Genomic DNA, 17,581 nt, shown 5'->3' on the forward strand with positions numbered 1-17,581 from the left:
TCAACATTTCATGTAAACTTTTGAATCCATGTTTTTTGTGTGTCCAGCAGACATAAGCGCAAGACATCTCTTACATATATGACAATTACTAGAACAAAGTGAAACCTTTTAACTCACTAAGATGTGAGTCAAACATCTTTGAGTGTGTTATCAAGGTCATCTCAGCCCTGTCTTCACAAAACTATGGTTTCTACACAATTAAAACTTCATTCTCAATTATGTTCTAAATTTCTGCCAGATTATGTTTCTTTCTTCTCACCTTCCGATATCTATTTGTTACCGTTTTCAGAATCCTTTTCCCAAGCAGAAAAAAAACATGAACATTATCCAGGCTAGCAACTTAGGGCAATAAAGCTTCCAAGTTTTGTCAAAACATTGGGTCATGCAGTTATGCAGCCCTCCTAGTCCCCTGTCATCAGTCACTTTAATGACAATGTTCAAGTCACTGCATGCAAATGTTTCACCAAAAAGCATCCCCTCTCACTATAGAAGGCGACACCATCGCTGTCTCCTGGGCTTAACACCGCCAATAGTGACTAGTTTAAAGAAATGCGCTTAAGCTTTCTCCCCAATATAACACAACAATGTTGAGGTGCAGCCAAACCATTCTGCACTAGAGAATAATCTAGCTATATGAGACTACATTTTCCTGAACCTAACCAAGTTATTTTGGTGCCTTAACTTAACCAAACCTCTAACATGATATTTTTCTTAACATAGTAACATAGTTTTGTTGCCCAAACCTAACAGAATGAAAACCGAAAGTAAACGAGAAAAAGACTTAAGTCTACGTTGAATTGTTCCACACAGGATGCGAAACCTCATCTGCTGGTGAGACAATTCATACCACCATCTTCCACTGCTGCCTCAATATGCTTTATGACTCTTTGAAACCATGACTCTTTCCTACTACTTCACAGGTAAGGAAATCCATTTATTTCATAGTGAAATTAAATATCTTTCAAAGCATAATTGCAACTTACTTGAATAGGAATGTAATTTTGTGGAGACAGGGTTGGACATGGGGGAGTAACTGTTCTCCAACTGCAAAAAGGCCAGTTGAATCAGGTACAGAGGTAACACGCCCGACACCACAACGTCCAAAACGTCTTGTCAGGTTCTTTATTACAGCAAACTACATGTGAGGAAACTAGGCTGTAAGTTAGGAAAGTAACTGGGGAATAAATGAGGTTAAGAAAAGGCCAAGCTGGCCCCAGAGGCCAACTCGCCGTGAGCTAAATGCCACTGACCTAGATTAATACCAACCACAGCAGCACCAGGACTATTAAACACACCCCGGTTTCCTGTATCCTGCCTTTCTGTCTGTGTGTGAAATGATTCCATCTGTCAGTCTCAGCTGGGCTGTGAGAACGCTGCTGAACGCTGCTGCCCACTCACACACACACATATATATATACAGACGGACACCAAAAAACCCAGACGTGTCGGCTGGGAACCGGGGCCAAGGTGGGTGTCTGGCTGCATCCTGCCTCCTGGAAGGGGGGTATGAGGAGCTCCGCCCAGGATGAAAGGCTTGAAGACGGGGAGCGAGGCACGAGATAGCGACCGTGGCCATGATGGCATGCAGCAAGCCGTCACACAAAGCGGTCTTTATGATTTCTGCTGTGACCACTAACTGCACGGAGAATTTTGTGTCACTGCAACCTGCAAAGACGTCTTTTCAAAGACACCAAGTTCTGTCTCTCAATTCATTTCACCTCTAATTAGTAGCATGCTTGAGATATTTTCAGCCTCCTTGACTTAATAGCTGAATTGATAGTGCCAGGTTAATATTAGTATTGAATAAAGAGTTGAATTAATAGTTTGCTCATAAGGTTCATTTATAACTGTATTCACGTGTTCTCTCTTTCCCAGTGTGCAGGTACGTGTGTGTTAGCCTGCTTTTATGTATATGAAAGAGCATATCAGTCAGGTTTATTACACTGGCGTGCTTCCCTGTCCAAGGACAGCAGCTGGTATTCAATAGATACCAAACAGCCAGCAAAGAAGAGCCAGCACACCCCTCAGCCACCTGTGAACAAGAGCACACAGAGATGAAACTGAGGAAGAAAAATAGATAATACAAGGGCACAGACGGATTAGAAGGAACGACTGATATTCAGAGGAAGGGGAAAGAGAGAAAGAAAGGAAAGAAGGTCAAGGATGAGGTTCAACCAAAGGAGGAAAGACACGAACAAGTGGGTGAAAAGTGAAACAAACAAAAAAAAATGTTCTCAGAGTTATTTGAAATATGTCTGTAGCTCAAGATTTTCCTTGAGGCTGAAAAGACCAGAAAATGTATAACCTTCATTCAAGCTTATCATCATTTCAGCTTGCTGTATACAGTGACATTTAAACATTTTTTTAGGGCACAGACCAGATAAAAAGAGAAAAATGCTTTTTCAAAAAACCTAAAAGAGGTGACCTGTTAGCTGAATGTTTAGGGCACATTTCACAGAGACACATACGTCACTGGTTCGATTCCCAGCTGGGCGGACCATTTGCTGCATGTCATTCCCCTGGTTTATTTCCTCCATTTTCTGTCTTTCTTCACTTCAACTGTCAAATAAAGGCTTAAAATGACAAAAAAAAAGTAAAAAATGTGTAGTATTAACAATACCAAGATGAAGTGACTGGTACTTTATGCTGGATTTCCTTTGGTATGTCAATTTTACAACAAAAAAAAATGTCTTTCCAGCAGTGCTGCATTGTCTGAACAGAATAATACGACTTTTGTCTTTCTTCATATTCACATGTGGCTATGCTGCTATTTTAAACAGCCAATTCAGTACAGCGGTAGGTAAAACACGGACCTAATGCATCAGCAAAATCGCTGGCAAGGCAACGCCAATGAACTGTAGCTCTGCTATTGTATTAATGCACTCCACTGTCTCCTAATGGCACAAAACTTAATTACTAGAAAAGTGTTCACCAGCTAAAAAGATGCTGGAAGTTCGATAAAGAAAAAGTAGCATGTGCTTTTAGACTGGGAACGAAATCCTGTTCAGTAAATGTTGTGATTTTTATTACACCGTTATGTCTCTGCCTGGTAATGCAGATGTGCAGTATAAAGAATGGAAATGTGTTGAAAAATCGCAGCATAAATGTCTATAATGCCTTTAAAATCACGTTTGTTAGGCTGCCTGAGAACCCCAGCGACACTTATTTCCAACCTCACACAGAGTCCCAAGGGGAGAACTCACAGAGGACTGAGTAGGAGGGACTAAGAGTCTGTGGCTTCTCTCGGGCTCGGTGAAACATTAACCCACAGTAAATCCTTTTTGTTCAGGACCAGGAATCAAACATCTCTATACGGGTGAAAATCAAACATGCCTTTGTGCGAACACTCTGACGAGCTGAACAGCCAACCATCCCACTGAGCTTCTCAGCAGCAGAGAATCAAAGAACTAGCCTCGGGCTCGCCAAACATTGGCAATATCCATATTCATAATGGAGATAGCTAAAGTGATAAAACTCACAAAACATCACTCAGCTCAGACACACTTTGTCAACGCTGCCATAACTGCGAGCAACGAGTAGATAATATGCCGCTTTTCACCACAGATGAGTGATGAGAAGCAGGATGACAGCGTTCCCTGTTTAGCTCTCCGTACAGCAACAAGTAGATAACTGCATTTGTGTGACATTGTGAGAGCATGTGTGTGTGTGTGTGTGTGTGTGTGTGTGTGTGTGTGTGTGTTAGTGCTGATGCTCTGCAGTAGCGACCATGCTGATGTCCAGCGCTGCTCATTTAAACCAAGGAAAAGTGGAGCCCCTCACTTAACAGTGTGGTTTAGGAGTCAAATGGTTTCATGGACATCTGCCAGATTCTGGTATTTGGACTCCTGCCAGTATTTATGCAGGCAAAGAGGCTGTTAGATGCCTGAAAGTGTGGTATGCAGACAGTTTTAACCTGGACTGGAAGGATAAACCTATGGCAATAATAAAAAAAAGCCTGGTTCACCCTGCTGGCCTAAGGTTCCAGCAGCACCAGCATTAAAAACTGTGCAGGGGGGCAAAGTAAATGCACAAAAAAGTTTAATATCATGGTGAACTTTGGCAAAGTTTGACATGCAAATTCATAATAGCAATACATCTTGACAATGCAAGTATGAAACAGAGGACACAATCTACAGAAGCTCCACAAAAGATAAATGGTTTGCAGACAGTAGAGTCAGCTACTTATGTCTGTGTATCTTATCTTATTTATGTTAGCAGTTAGCTTGTCAGTACAGTGTAGTTTATGAACTAGCTCTTGGAATGAAATAACAGAGTTTCCAGAAACAAATATTTCATGACAGCATGCAAATGAATTTTGCTGAGCCGCTTCCTGGACTGACCAGGTGTTAATGTGAACATCATGACAATCAGAAATCAGCCTCATCTCAGCTACCAGAACTCACATTTCATCTCATTCCCCATCATTAATAAAAAAGAATGAAAACATAGCAAATAAATTCTGGTTTAAAATTGCATAAAGTAACAATAATGATAGTATTTTTTGCACAGAGCTTACCACGTCCAAGTTAACTGTGGGGTAACAGGCTGAAATTCAATAGGAATTCCTACCTAAAGACATCATTGATTGTTCTGTGTCTGCACAATACAAAACCTAGAAAGCAAGCAGGACTACAAGACCAAATACTCCACAAGCAGGTCAAAGTCCAGGCAGATCCATGGCACTTGTGGCTGGCTTCTGCTGACAAAACAAGGACCCAATGCCTCACTACAGGGCTGCACAGCCAGAAGCCCAGGGGCCCTGTGTTAATACTGCGAGCCCGACGCTGCCACACAGCATCAGCAAGCTTGTAAAACAAGCTGTTACACTTTGTCCGCATCATAACCATCGTGATAATACACCACAGATCCCTGATTTTCAGAAACAGATTTCCCTGAGGGTTTTTTTTTCTGGGGATAAGCCTATTCTTTGGGCTTATGTGTTGGCATAATCTCTATGCTGCCATAAAGAAAGAAAATGATCCTTTATATATATAAAAAAGAAATAAAGCAAAACTTCAGACTCACCATAATCAGTTATTAAAACGAGTTGATGCGCCTTCCACCGCTATTAGACGCAGCACTCAAACAGTGCGCATGCATGCTGAAAGTGTACATACTGCACTACTCCAGATTGAAACATCCTATTAGCCTGCACATTCACAGGGCCATTAGCATTTAAATATGCAGGAGCTGTGCTCCTTTCAAAATGCCATTTTTACTCTACTGCAAGGAGAGTTCTCCAGTTGTCATAAACAACTTTCTTTCTTTTTTTTTTTAATTCAAGGACCTTTTCAAATGTCAGGGCCAATCAAACACAACACGACAGGTCTCTGGGTGGAAGAAAAAAAATACAGCTCAGAGGGCAGAGAAGAAAAGCAGACTTATCATGCATATTCATGTGGCTGGAAGGTTCAATGACTGCTGTCTCTGAGAATTGTAAGCAGTGGCAAAACAGTTTGTGTGGTAAGAGAGAGCTGAAAAACGTAAGCTTTTAACTCTTTTCGCACCCTCACCATGTCCAAATGTCAGTGTCACCACAGTGGCCGAAGCATTGTGTTCCCATGAGTGACTCCCAAAACTCCAACTACATCCCTTTTTTTCCCCCCTTTGTCTCTGTCAGCAAATTTGGGCAGAAAAGTTTTGTGTGTGAAGTGGTGCTCAGCAGAATGGCAAACAAACAGAGCCATCTCTCCACTGGCCAGGGCCCACTTCAGCATTTTAGACATCTCTTTCAGTTTAAAGCTTGCCTAACATCAGCAGGATGGATCCTCCTGACACAAGTCTATGTCAGCTGGACTGGAATGGGGTCTCTGGCGAGACACAATGGAACCCTTCCTCCTCCTCCTCCTCCTCATGCTACCTCCCGCCTGAGATGCCGAGGCAGGACAGAGTGAGTAGGCAGGAAGGAACAAAAAAGAAAAAAAAGAGGAAATAAAACACAATACATGTGCCTGTACTTTCAGCCTGTGTGCACGATGTGTGTAATCATCTTGAGGAAACTTCACCGGCTCGGACAGAGTGTGCTGAACACCCCACTGGTACATATTCTCTCTATCTGTTCCTGTCTTTCTCCCTCCTTCACGTCCTGCCTCTCTTCATTTGTCTCTGTCTCTTCTCCTTGGCTCCGGCATGGCACAGTCATCCAGGAGGACATTATTAGCTGTCAGCATTAACAACCAGCGTAGCAGCGACAACAGCAGCCGCAGCAGCAGCAGTCTAGGTTTCATAACAACGCTCACAGAAAGCTTCTTCTCTACCCCAGCGAGTGGAGTAGGCAGTCAGGACAGCCTGCTGTGTGCAGATGGTGCTTTGTCTCTGCTAGTTCCTGCAAAAAAAGTGACACGCAACACAAACACGAGCACACGTGTACATGCACACATAGTTGGAAGACGGTGCCACTATTCATTCCTAATCCTCTGTGGTTTGCATGAAAGTTAATGGCAGGTGTTTAAAGCTGCGGCTTTGCCAAGCGAAGGAGGGGAGGTAAGTGGGAGAAGATCAACTCTTTGTTTTTTTTTTTCTTTTTCTTTTTGTCCCTGCTGGCAAACACACAGAGAGTTTTCTATGTTGGGAAGACAGTGTATTACATTACTGTTAGATCTCCAAACTATGCCCCTTCATCCATCCTCATCCTTCCCCCTCCTCACTCCATCCATCTCTGGCGTAATGTCCGTGCATGCAGTTGAGAGCAATTAGGACTTCTATGGAGGAAAATAGCCGGTCATTAAGGAGGAGCAGGGAATCCACAGTGTGATGGTTTACACCTGGTGGGAAGCTATTAGACAGCCAAGTGGAGTGAGCAAACTCCCATGATCATAAATACAGGGAACAGTAAACATCCTCTACTGTTCCTCCACTGCTGCCAAGAGCTTTCCTCCAATCATATAATGAGTTAATAATTTAAAGTAATGCTCATTTACGCAGCCACAACGCACTGTGCCTTCTCTCACTACAGTCATTCTATCCTGGAAAAATCTACAGTGTGCTTATTAATTATGTACAAATAACACAACATTTACTGTACTCGTTGTTGTTCCATCTGAACAATGACATGTACAGTTGGCGTAATTGGCCAACAATCTTTTGACAGCAATTTCAATAATCAATTTCAAACATTTTTGGTGCTTTACTCTGTGTATATTATTGCAAACTGAATCATCTTGTTGATTATTACTGAGCTTGAAACTCTATTTTTCTGCGAAATGATCAAGTGATGCAATAAAAAGTATTTATATCATTTAATGACCAGCCCCAAAACACGTGAGAGCAAAATCAAACATCATTAAAGAGTTAAAGCCAAAGACTAATTTATGCTTTCTACGCAACATACAAGACTCCAGCTGTTAAACACTCATAACCAAACAGAACAATACACACATTAATGAAAATATAATACGAGCATTAGCGCAACGTCTTCCGTTTATCACTTTGGATTTAATATGTTCCAACAATGTGCGGATATGATTCTACAGTTTTATATTTCACTGTCTCAATTAAAAGCCCTACTGCTTTCAAATGCAGCAGTGGACTATAATTTACTTGTTTTCTGGCCACAACGCCAGCTGAACTGGAAGTTAAACGCATTATCTAGAATTGGCAAAGCTTACAAACAAGCTTGTAGTGTGCCGTTGTGGCAGGACAAAGCTTCAGTGAAAAAAAATCAGCCATGAGAGTATGAAAAACGACTTGGCTGCACTTAAGAGCAAACAGCTGAGGATGTATTTATTCCTCCATACTGTATACATCTTTATCGGCCGTGGCACAGAAGAGCATCCGCATACACACAAGTATCAGTGAGGAGAATCAGACACCTGCTGCTGTCTGCTGCAGTCCACATCCACTCTCCCAAAACTGTCCTTGACAACCGCAAACAAAACTCAGAAGCATCTGAGACTCAACAGGGCATGGCATAACAAGCGACGAACAGGTGCCGAAAATTTGCAGAGTGCACCAATTACTCTGGAAAACACGGTCGATTTTTTAAAAAATGTCTCTTCTTTTAGACAAAACTATCACCAGCCAGGATTAGATACACCGCAACAGTTGCTGGAAGAATAACAGAAGTACGACTGTCCCCCTCGTCATTGCTATGAAGCACACGGCCCTCAATTTGCAAAGTGCACCACATCACAGCGCAATCTTTGTTTTCAACTTCAAAGCCTTAATACAATCAGAGAATTAACTTTTAAGATGTCTGCAGATCAGTGTAGCAGAAATTCAGCAGAGCTTTAGGCAACAAAGAACAATGTGTTACCGTGAAACTGCGAGACTTAAACTGACTGGCTGCAGCTGAATGTTTTCTTCTTAACAAAACTCAAAGTAAAGCAAAGGATTACTCAGTAAAAGATGAATTGCAGTCATGTCAAAGAGACCTGCGGTATAAATCCAGAATCCTCCTTAGCTCTGTGATTTTGAAGCACGTCTGAATGACATCAGGCTCGACATTTTCAGCCTCTTGCAGATGGCATAGTGTAATTTCACACCCATTACCTCCTCTCCACGACGCATAGCAAAATCACATGACAGTAAAATCCTCTCAAACCAAACTATGGGAACTTTTAGAAGCCGTTAGTGCCCCGGCCATTATGGGAATTCTCAGCAGAGTTCACAAGAGCCATTTCAGCAGCGTCCAAATTACTGTGTTAAATGGAGTATTAGGCTCTGAGAATATGATTAACCAATTGTAATTGCTTTGCTTCTGTGACTTCAAAACAGACAGTCAATGTCACGTTTTTTTTTCTCCCTCGCTTCTGTGCTGCTGTGTTTCTAGCCCTACCTCTCTATTAAGCAAACATGCCAATAATAAGGACATGGCGACAATGCAAAAAAGGCACGCTCGCTCAGCAAACACAACACGCATCCTCCGTCCAAAGACAAGCATGTGCCAAATGAGCGCGTTGGTGAGCAAAGTCGGAGGCAGCACCTGTGCTTTCAAAAAACCAACATCTCTTCCTGCTTCAGTGCACTTGCTCCCCAGCTCGCCCCTCCGCTATCCAGCCTGGTGTAATACAGTCCAGCAGAGACACACAAATAAGTCCCTCCACAAGCATGTTGTACAGCAGATCAGCCATGTACAACAGTGCTCCCTACAAGCACAAATCATGTTTGTAATCACAGTACACTGACTCCACCAGTCACCGGGGAATATCTGTTGAGGCAAATGAGACTCCTGATTTCCAATACAAACACATGCACACACACATGCACACACACACACACACACACACACACACACACACACACACACACACACACACACACACACACACACACACACACACACACACAGAGGGAAAGACACGTCAACACTGATAGCTACCATCAAGCACAAGCCCTGCATATATATATCATAAATATTAAAGCGATGATTTTGCATTTTCTTGGCATTTTCCTCTTCTGCGATAAATCACAAGGCCTGATAGGGAGCTGCCATGTACATCGTGATGCTGCCTGTGATGCATTTGCCTTGAGAGGGGCCAGCTTTCATATCTGAACACATGCAGGCCACAAAGACAGGAAAGGAAGTTCAAGCCCCAGCGGAGTTGAAGGTGGCGGATGAAGGGTTGGGTGGGTGGGTGGGTGGGGGGTATGGGAGAGGCTACCAGAGGAGGGTGGTGCTGCAGGTGGGACTGAACGGAAAAAAAAAGGAAGTCCCAGTATCTGTATCAGTTGTCATGAGCAAATGATTAATTTCTGAGGGTGAAGACATTCCATAATCTCTGATTCAAAGCAGACCTCCAGAGATGATTTAATGTTCTATTAAATGTAGCATTTCAAATGCAAACAGTGGTACATTGAAGGGTGCAGGCCACGGCCTGCACATCAGTAACAAAGGCCTTTTCTCTGCGGGCAGGCTTCACTCTAAGTTCCCCTGCCTGTTGTGACAATGCCCAAGGGGGTAGAGCAGATGTCCGTTGCCAGCAGCACATCTGCATACAGCCTCTATCCCCACCCCTTCACTGGCCAGACAATGGAGCCGCCCTCCTCCTCCTCCACTTGAAGCTTTCTTCCACTAGAGCCTCCAAATGCAGTAAAAAAAAAAAAAAAAAAAAAAGAGTGAGAGTGGAGAGTTGCCTTTTGAGAAACACTGCCCACTGTGCCTGTCATAGCTGTAAAATGGAAGAATTATCCTCCTGTTTCAAAATGTGCAGCTTCTGGCATGAATGTCTGATTGTGCCACTAATTAAGCACTCATTAATTAGTACGCCACAGATGACAAGTGAGGTCCACACTGGATTTGTTGGGTTTGTGCACATGCTGGCAAGAACAGCTGAAAGATACTCCAGTAGCAAAACTTTTCATGAAAAACTTTAAGTGCATGTTCACGTTTTCTAATGCATTTAAAAGCGAGTCCATCAACAGTTAAAACCAAAAACCCCTAATAATTGATCTTAATTGGATCTTTAATACGTCCACCATTACCTTCTAATTGCTCAGCTCATTAGGAACTTAATAAAGCCTATTCCCACATCACTATGAAGTGGAGTATCGGCTAATGTCTACTCCCACCCTCCCTTGTCCCTCCTTGCCGATGGCGCAGGGACACATGGACAGAGATGCGAGTCTAGCTCTGAAAACTACACCTCGGTGGAGCACACAGCGAAATATTTTACACCACCTTTTTGCAATAATCTTGAATCCTACCTCGACTGGATGTTTACTGAGAGTTCAAACGTCGGCTTTGGGGGCTCCAGAAATAGCATCGCAGGCTACGCATTTCAAATTCGCTTGTTATCTCGGATTTAGATAATGATCCACCTTTAGATGACATAAAAACTTAATCCTGAACGCAACGGGACAATCTCCGGCGCTGGGAAACGGTGCCTGGTGTCGGTTTTTACGGGGGGAAGTAGCCGCGGCTCTCGCTGTGCCTGGTTCTCCTGCTATTTACTTATACGCTTCATAAACACTCCTATTCTTTTCCTCCTGCCAGAATTGAGAGGTGTGTATCAGTTTGCTTTTCCTTTTTTTCTCTCGCTTTTTGAGTGAGGCGGAGCCTTTTGCCCACTTCACACACACACACACACACACACACACACACACACACACACACACACGCACACACACACACGCACACACATACACGCACACACATACACGCACACACATACACGCACACACACACACGCACACACATACACGCACACACATACACGCACACACACACACACGCACAGATGAGAGACTCTACTTGCAGATGATGGGGATGGGACAGTGGGATTTTTAGAGAAAGGCGATTTGTGATTGTGATGCCAGTCACTGGAGCCACGGCTATGTATCCTCTCTTCCCGTTCTTTTATGTTAAAATCTTCGTCAATCACTTGGATTTAAATTTTTTTTTTGAAGAATATCCAATACTCACGTGTGTACATTGAACGTCCAGTAGTCCTCCATTGTTTTTTTTTTTAATTTGTAATTTGTTTAACTCGAAGTCACTGAAGCATCACCGAGACTTGCTACACCTATAAAACAGTTAAACTTATTTTCGTTTTTATTAATATACATGAAGAAATATTTATTTTGTTTCAGAGCTACATCCAGCAGTCATGGGAAACGCTGCTAACTAGAATTGTATTAGCAAAGCTAGCAGGTGCTATTTGGTCATCCAGCTACTGTTAGCATAGCAATTTTTTTTAACTTAAATAAATCTTTTTTTTATTTCTAAGCCTTAGTAGTATTTTGATTGTTAGCTCAAGGGTTCCAAATTACCTGTTAGTTGACCCCCTTTACTCTAAAATATAACTGCAACAATTATTAGCAAGCTAATTTTAGCTTAGTTAGCTCAAGCTACTCAGTCATCTTTTTTTACATTAATGAATGTTCGGTAATTTAGGTACATTGTGTTATTTTTATTTTTAAACCTAAATAGTATTTTGATTCAGGTGCTTGAACCAAATTTCATATTAGGCAAGCTATTTACTCCTAAATATAATTGCATCAATTAGTAGCAAGCTAATATTAGCTTAATTTTATGCTACTTGATAATTTTTTAACAATCGGGTTACAATTTAGGTACATTGTCTTGTTTTTAAAACCTAAACAGATTAAACACTATTTTGATTAAGTGTCAAGTTAGGTGTTTTGACCAAATTTCCTTTTAGGGATCTGTTTTACTTTCAAATATAAACAAAACAATTATTAGCAAGCTCATTTAACTTAGTTGTGTGCTACTTGGTCATTTTTATATTGTTAGTGAGGGTTTGGTAATTGTAGGTATATTGTGTAATTTTTATTTTAAAACTTTAACTCATGAAAAACTGATCTGAGTAAGTGTCAAGGGTCAGGCGTGTTTAACTTTTAAATTTAATTGTGTCAACTATTAGCAAGCTAATTTTAGCTTAGTTAGTTGGATGCTAATTTAAAACCTAAATTTATTCAACCGTATTTTGATCAACTGGTGATCAAGAGGGTGTGTCAACCACATTTCACATTACACTACTTGTGCTACTCTTAAATATAAAAATATCACATTAGCAAGCTAATGTTAGTCTTGTGAGTTGTACACTACTTGGCCATTTTTTTAACGTTAGCAAAGGTTTGGTAATTTTAGATATGTTTTAGGTTATCATTATTTTAAAATCTAAACTTATTAAACAGTATTTTGATTAAGTGTTAAGGTGTGTCAACTGCATTTCATATTACTCTACCTCTGTTATTCCTAAGTATAAAGGCATCACATTACCAAAGTATGATGCTAACTGGCCAACTTTATCAGCATAATTGAGGCATATTGTCTTTTTTATGGAAATATATAAAAACCCAACTTACTTATCAGCAATTGATAAAGTGTCAGGTATGTCCAATATATCTCTATTACACTTTGGCATCATGTTCCATAATTTGAGATATATTTTGTTATTTTTGTGGAATGTAATTTTAAAACCAACCTTCTTGGTCAAATCTCAAGTCACCATATTTCAAACTATGCTGCCTCTTTTCATCCTAAATCTACATCTGTAATAACACATCTGCTCTCCTTAAAGACTCGCCAACTAATTCATGTGCTGCAGCCCATATTGTGATATTAAACTTTAAAAACAGAACTATGCTTGAACTCACTAATATCTGATGAAACCATACTCAAGGGGAAGTTTCTACATTTGAAAGTTACACATTGCGGGTATTTGATAGTCTGATTGCATGAATCTATTTCCTTTATTTTTACCTTTAGGGCACTAATTAAATGAATAAATTGCGGAATCAGTGATGTAGTTAGTGTTTTATGAAAATTCAATTTATATAAAATAGAACTGAACAGTTTAATGAATCAATATGATATGATAGGGATATTTATCTAAGATAGATAGATAGATAGATTCTTTGATTAAGAGTTCAAATGCTTGTTTTCTTAGTTAATTCCTCCTCTTCTTGCAGCAGGTGCAGATAGTTCCTGCAGTAGAAGGATTTTAGACCCTTGGTTCATTCACACAGTGGTGCTGCCATATGACATGGTACAGATGGTAGAGAGCATCTTTGGATTTCTCAATCACTTCAGTCTCTGCTTGCTTTTCCAATACTTCCACCAAACTGTAATATTTCAGTGAAGTTTCCCGCAAAGACAAAGAAAACCACCTCAAGCAAGAGATGAATCATTTACACACTTTCTGTTCTGCATCTTGCTGTATCTTCTTTACCATGTAGGCTTCCCTGCATGTGTGGTCCCAGGCCAGGGGGCTCTTGGCCATGTCCTGAGAGCATCTTTCCCTGCGGTCATTTTGTCTCCAGCACAATGTTACCACTGGGCATGAACCCAAGCACTCCAAAGACCAACACCAGCCAACAAGAGACACCAACGGAAGCATATGTTGCAGTGGCAGGAGAGGGGATGGAGAACAGGAGGAGGAAGATAAAGGGGAAAACCACTGCTGTGAGATTGTATCTGTAAGTAATATACAAATACTATATGTGTGCTTTATATATGGAGATGGGACAACAAACACAAAGGCCCTTTAAATATTATCAAATCAACTGTCAATGATGAGTGGCCCACTTGGTGTCATGGTACATTATTTAATGATTTTAAATACATGCATAAATAAGTGTTCAACACGCATACGTTGGTGTTCTAGATTTATTAGTCATGTGCAGCAGCGTTGTCTATCATCCCTTTGTGTCATTTTGAATACAAGCGTTGTTTAAAATCTGCTTTATTGTTGGAGATTAAATCCAACAAAAGGCTGTGTTTGCCAATTATAAGCTTATCCTCTGCAGTGTTTACTGTAGGTCACATAGTAGTTCACCTTGCTGTAGAAACAAATATGCAAAGACTTTATTTGTCTGTGCACATTTAGCAGGAAACTAAATACACCAATTAGAAACAGCAATCATGTAAGAGGAATTATGCGCAAGTCCTCTTACATGATTGCTGTTTTGTAATGTGTGTGCATATATTCAAGTAACACTTTGTTGTTACATTATCCAGCCACTAGCATAAAAATCTATATCAATGCAGCCTTTTAGATTATGAAAATGTTTTCAACATTAGGGTTTCATACTATATCGAGATTTGCTTTTGTTTGTACCTATTTGTTAGAGAATGTCAGTCAACACACACACACACACACACACCTCTAATCTGTTCACTGTACAGTGGGTATTTGAGAGGATCAGTAGTGTGCGACTGCATATTTCTGCAGAGAGACATTATTTCTTCCCTCAGTTCCTCCTGGCAGAGATCTGAGTGTTTGACCTTTTTAAAATGCAAAGCGATTCTTCTACTCCAGAGAGTGAACGGGAGGCTCATGATTGTGCTACTAAATTTGAGGGACTTAATGCAGTAACTCACAGAGAGGGAGAGCTGTTCTGCACCTGCTGAAGTCTTGACTTGGTTACGGGGATACAATAACACCTCCAAGGGTTATGTTAATCTTTAAAGACGGGTTATTCTTATGCTGCTCCACTCTTTACCTCATTTGAATGAATATTTCACTGCAACCTCAAATCACCTTATTGCATGGCATTTCCTTTTACTCGGTTCTGCGTGCGTACTGTAACACTTGGGTTTTCTGATTTCCAGTCTCCAATATCAAAATAAACTGTGAAGATTTTCATTCATTCCGTCTATACATTTATCCACCTATTCATCCAAGGATCTTTTCCTATTCAGAATAACATTGTGTAAGTCACTATAGATGATCCAGCTTCCAATGTGGTGACATCATCTATTATTTTAATGCAACATTTCACATCTGTCCTCCTTCTGGAGAAGAGAAAGTGCAGCTTATTTAACTTTAACATCACTACCGGAGAATGTATGATTATCCACAGCTAAGAAGGGCAGATTGTGTTAAATAGAGAATGTAACAACTTATGACACACTCTACATATGGGATATTGTAATGAGCAGCTCATGGGAGTGTAATTTACATTTGATAATAATGTCAGATTCTTAAGAGTGTGCTATTGTACTGTATGTTCCTCCTCCATTAAGTGCACATACTGTGCCACAGCAGAATGCCTTTTTGCTTTTGAGATGGCACAATATGATTCGAACAAAACCACATAATACACTCCGACTGCACTCACGTCTAATTATAATTCCACTACATTAAGGCTTCCATCACATTCTAAGCTGACTTTAAAAGACACAGGAATGTCTCCATTGCCTTGTATTTATACCTCAGATAGAATGCAAATAAGGCAGATTTACCCATTTCACTGGAGAATAAGTGGCTGATTTTGTTTCTTCCTACAGCAGGAAATAGAATAGTGCGTTATAATGTTTATGTGAGATGTTCAAGCAGTTTCCAATCTGACTTCATGTAATTGAGTTGAAAGTTATACAGTCTGTATATACCGTGAGTATAGAAAATACCATCTGAAGAAAACAGAATTTAAGCTAAATGCCACATTGTTTCACCTGCACTTGTCTCTTCCAATTACAGGACCAAGTCAAATGAGACTAGCTTCACTTGTTGACATATTTTTTCATCAGATTCCTGAAACTTCCGAGCAAAGAAGCCGACTCTGTGGGGTGTGTGGTGCGGCTCCTGATCTGTAAATTGGAGTCGACTGATGCATTTTACCTAATGAGATTAGAATGGTGTGATGACGCGGTTATGAAGCTGCAGTGGGGTAGGGACTGAGAGGTGGAGCTTCTTAAGTAGTGATGAAACACTTGGTAATATTGAACACATGTGGCAATCCAGACTGTCTGAGCTGTAAAAGTGTTTCTGAGCAGAGAAGCGTCCATTCTTGTCTCTGCATTGTCGTCCCTTTCCCTCGATATGCCGTATAACAAAATACAAGATCGAGAAACCAAAACACTGATTCCGCTTGAAAAATGCAGCACTTAAATGTCACACACTGAAAGCATACATGAAACCAACTATTTTCTTGACTTGATTTTGCTAGTTACCTATAACAGCAATGTAATTTCCCTCATATAAACGGTGCATTAGAAATCCACCCATCCTTGTGTAAAGTGCGTTCTTGTTCTCTCTCTGGTGGGATACTTGAACAGACTGCAGCTTGTAGGCCTTTGTTTACAACCAGCCTAATGTAATTATTCTCACCACCTACACACAAATTAGCATGCAAACTGTGTCGGAGGTTTGAAAAATACATGGAGGAATGTGATTTAGTGCAAGTGTAGGTCTGATCTTTTGAGGCAGTGTGTCCACAGAGCTGCTCTGTGCCAGGCCGGCGGCCCTCGCAGCTGCAGACATGGACAGGACTGCAGCTAGTCCCAAGTACTCAATTTAAACACACATGTACAGTGCAAAAAAGACACGTAAATACACTCCCGCAGAGCTTCTTTAGCAGGGGAAGTCTTATCTCGACTGAACAAACTCCTCCAGTGATGGGAATGTTCTCAGGATGTTATCTAGTCCTCTGTGGAAATGAGATAGCCAGCCACCTTTATCACCACCCTCAGACTCTGGAGGGCCCCTAACCATTACTGCAACAAGGACCACTAGGCTGCCAGGGGACACAAACCAACTGGCTGCTGGAAAGGAAAAAAAAAAAAGAGAGAGACAGCCAGGGAATTAGAAGTACTGCAAGTCGAATGACTGACAGGAGATTGGAAGGAGTCTTATAGTTTGGCGTAGTTTAACCCAGAGTCAAATCGAATGGTGTTTAGAGTTGCAGTTTGGGCCGAATGCTGAATGTTTGAACAAGATTAAATATTCGACATGAGGCAAATTTATACTATGAGCCTTGACGTCTCATTAAAAAAGATATAAGATGGAAGAGGAGCAAAAAAAATGTAACGAAAACCAAAGAAGCTAGTTATTAGTTATAATTGGCAAAAGAATAAGCAGAAAGTAAAATCTTTGAATATGTGATTTAAACTGCAGTATCTCCATAGCAACTCTCTTTCAAGTCACATCTTTAATGAATAGGTAATGGACAAAATGTGCAACTTCATAATGTCAGAACAGATGCCAAAGCTGACACGAGATGACAAAAAAAAAGGTCATTTTGTTTGACAAAAAGTATTTTTGCTGCACACAACAGAATATGTCAAAACACCACAGCAGCCTCTTTCTGAAAAGAAAACACACACACACACGCACATACACACAATGTGCCATGGCAACACAAATCTTTCTTCCTCTGTTGCTGTTATTTTGACTGT

At 40.8% G+C, this 17,581-nt stretch overlaps 1 protein-coding gene across 2 annotated transcripts in view; it reads right to left on the minus strand.

The window, feature by feature from the left end:
* Nucleotides 1-10,919, minus strand: part of ctbp2a (C-terminal binding protein 2a) — a 75,408-nt gene extending 64,489 nt beyond the window's left edge. For both annotated transcript variants that reach the window (XM_023295384.3, XM_055018588.1), the window contains exon 1: nt 10,645-10,919. The gene's annotated coding sequence lies outside the window, so the exon portion shown is untranslated. The remainder of the gene's footprint in view (nt 1-10,644) is intronic.
* Nucleotides 10,920-17,581: the final 6,662 nt, after the last annotated feature.

This window comes from Amphiprion ocellaris, chromosome 16 (genome assembly GCF_022539595.1).
Source record: "Amphiprion ocellaris isolate individual 3 ecotype Okinawa chromosome 16, ASM2253959v1, whole genome shotgun sequence".
Classification (NCBI taxonomy): Eukaryota; Metazoa; Chordata; class Actinopteri; family Pomacentridae; genus Amphiprion; species Amphiprion ocellaris.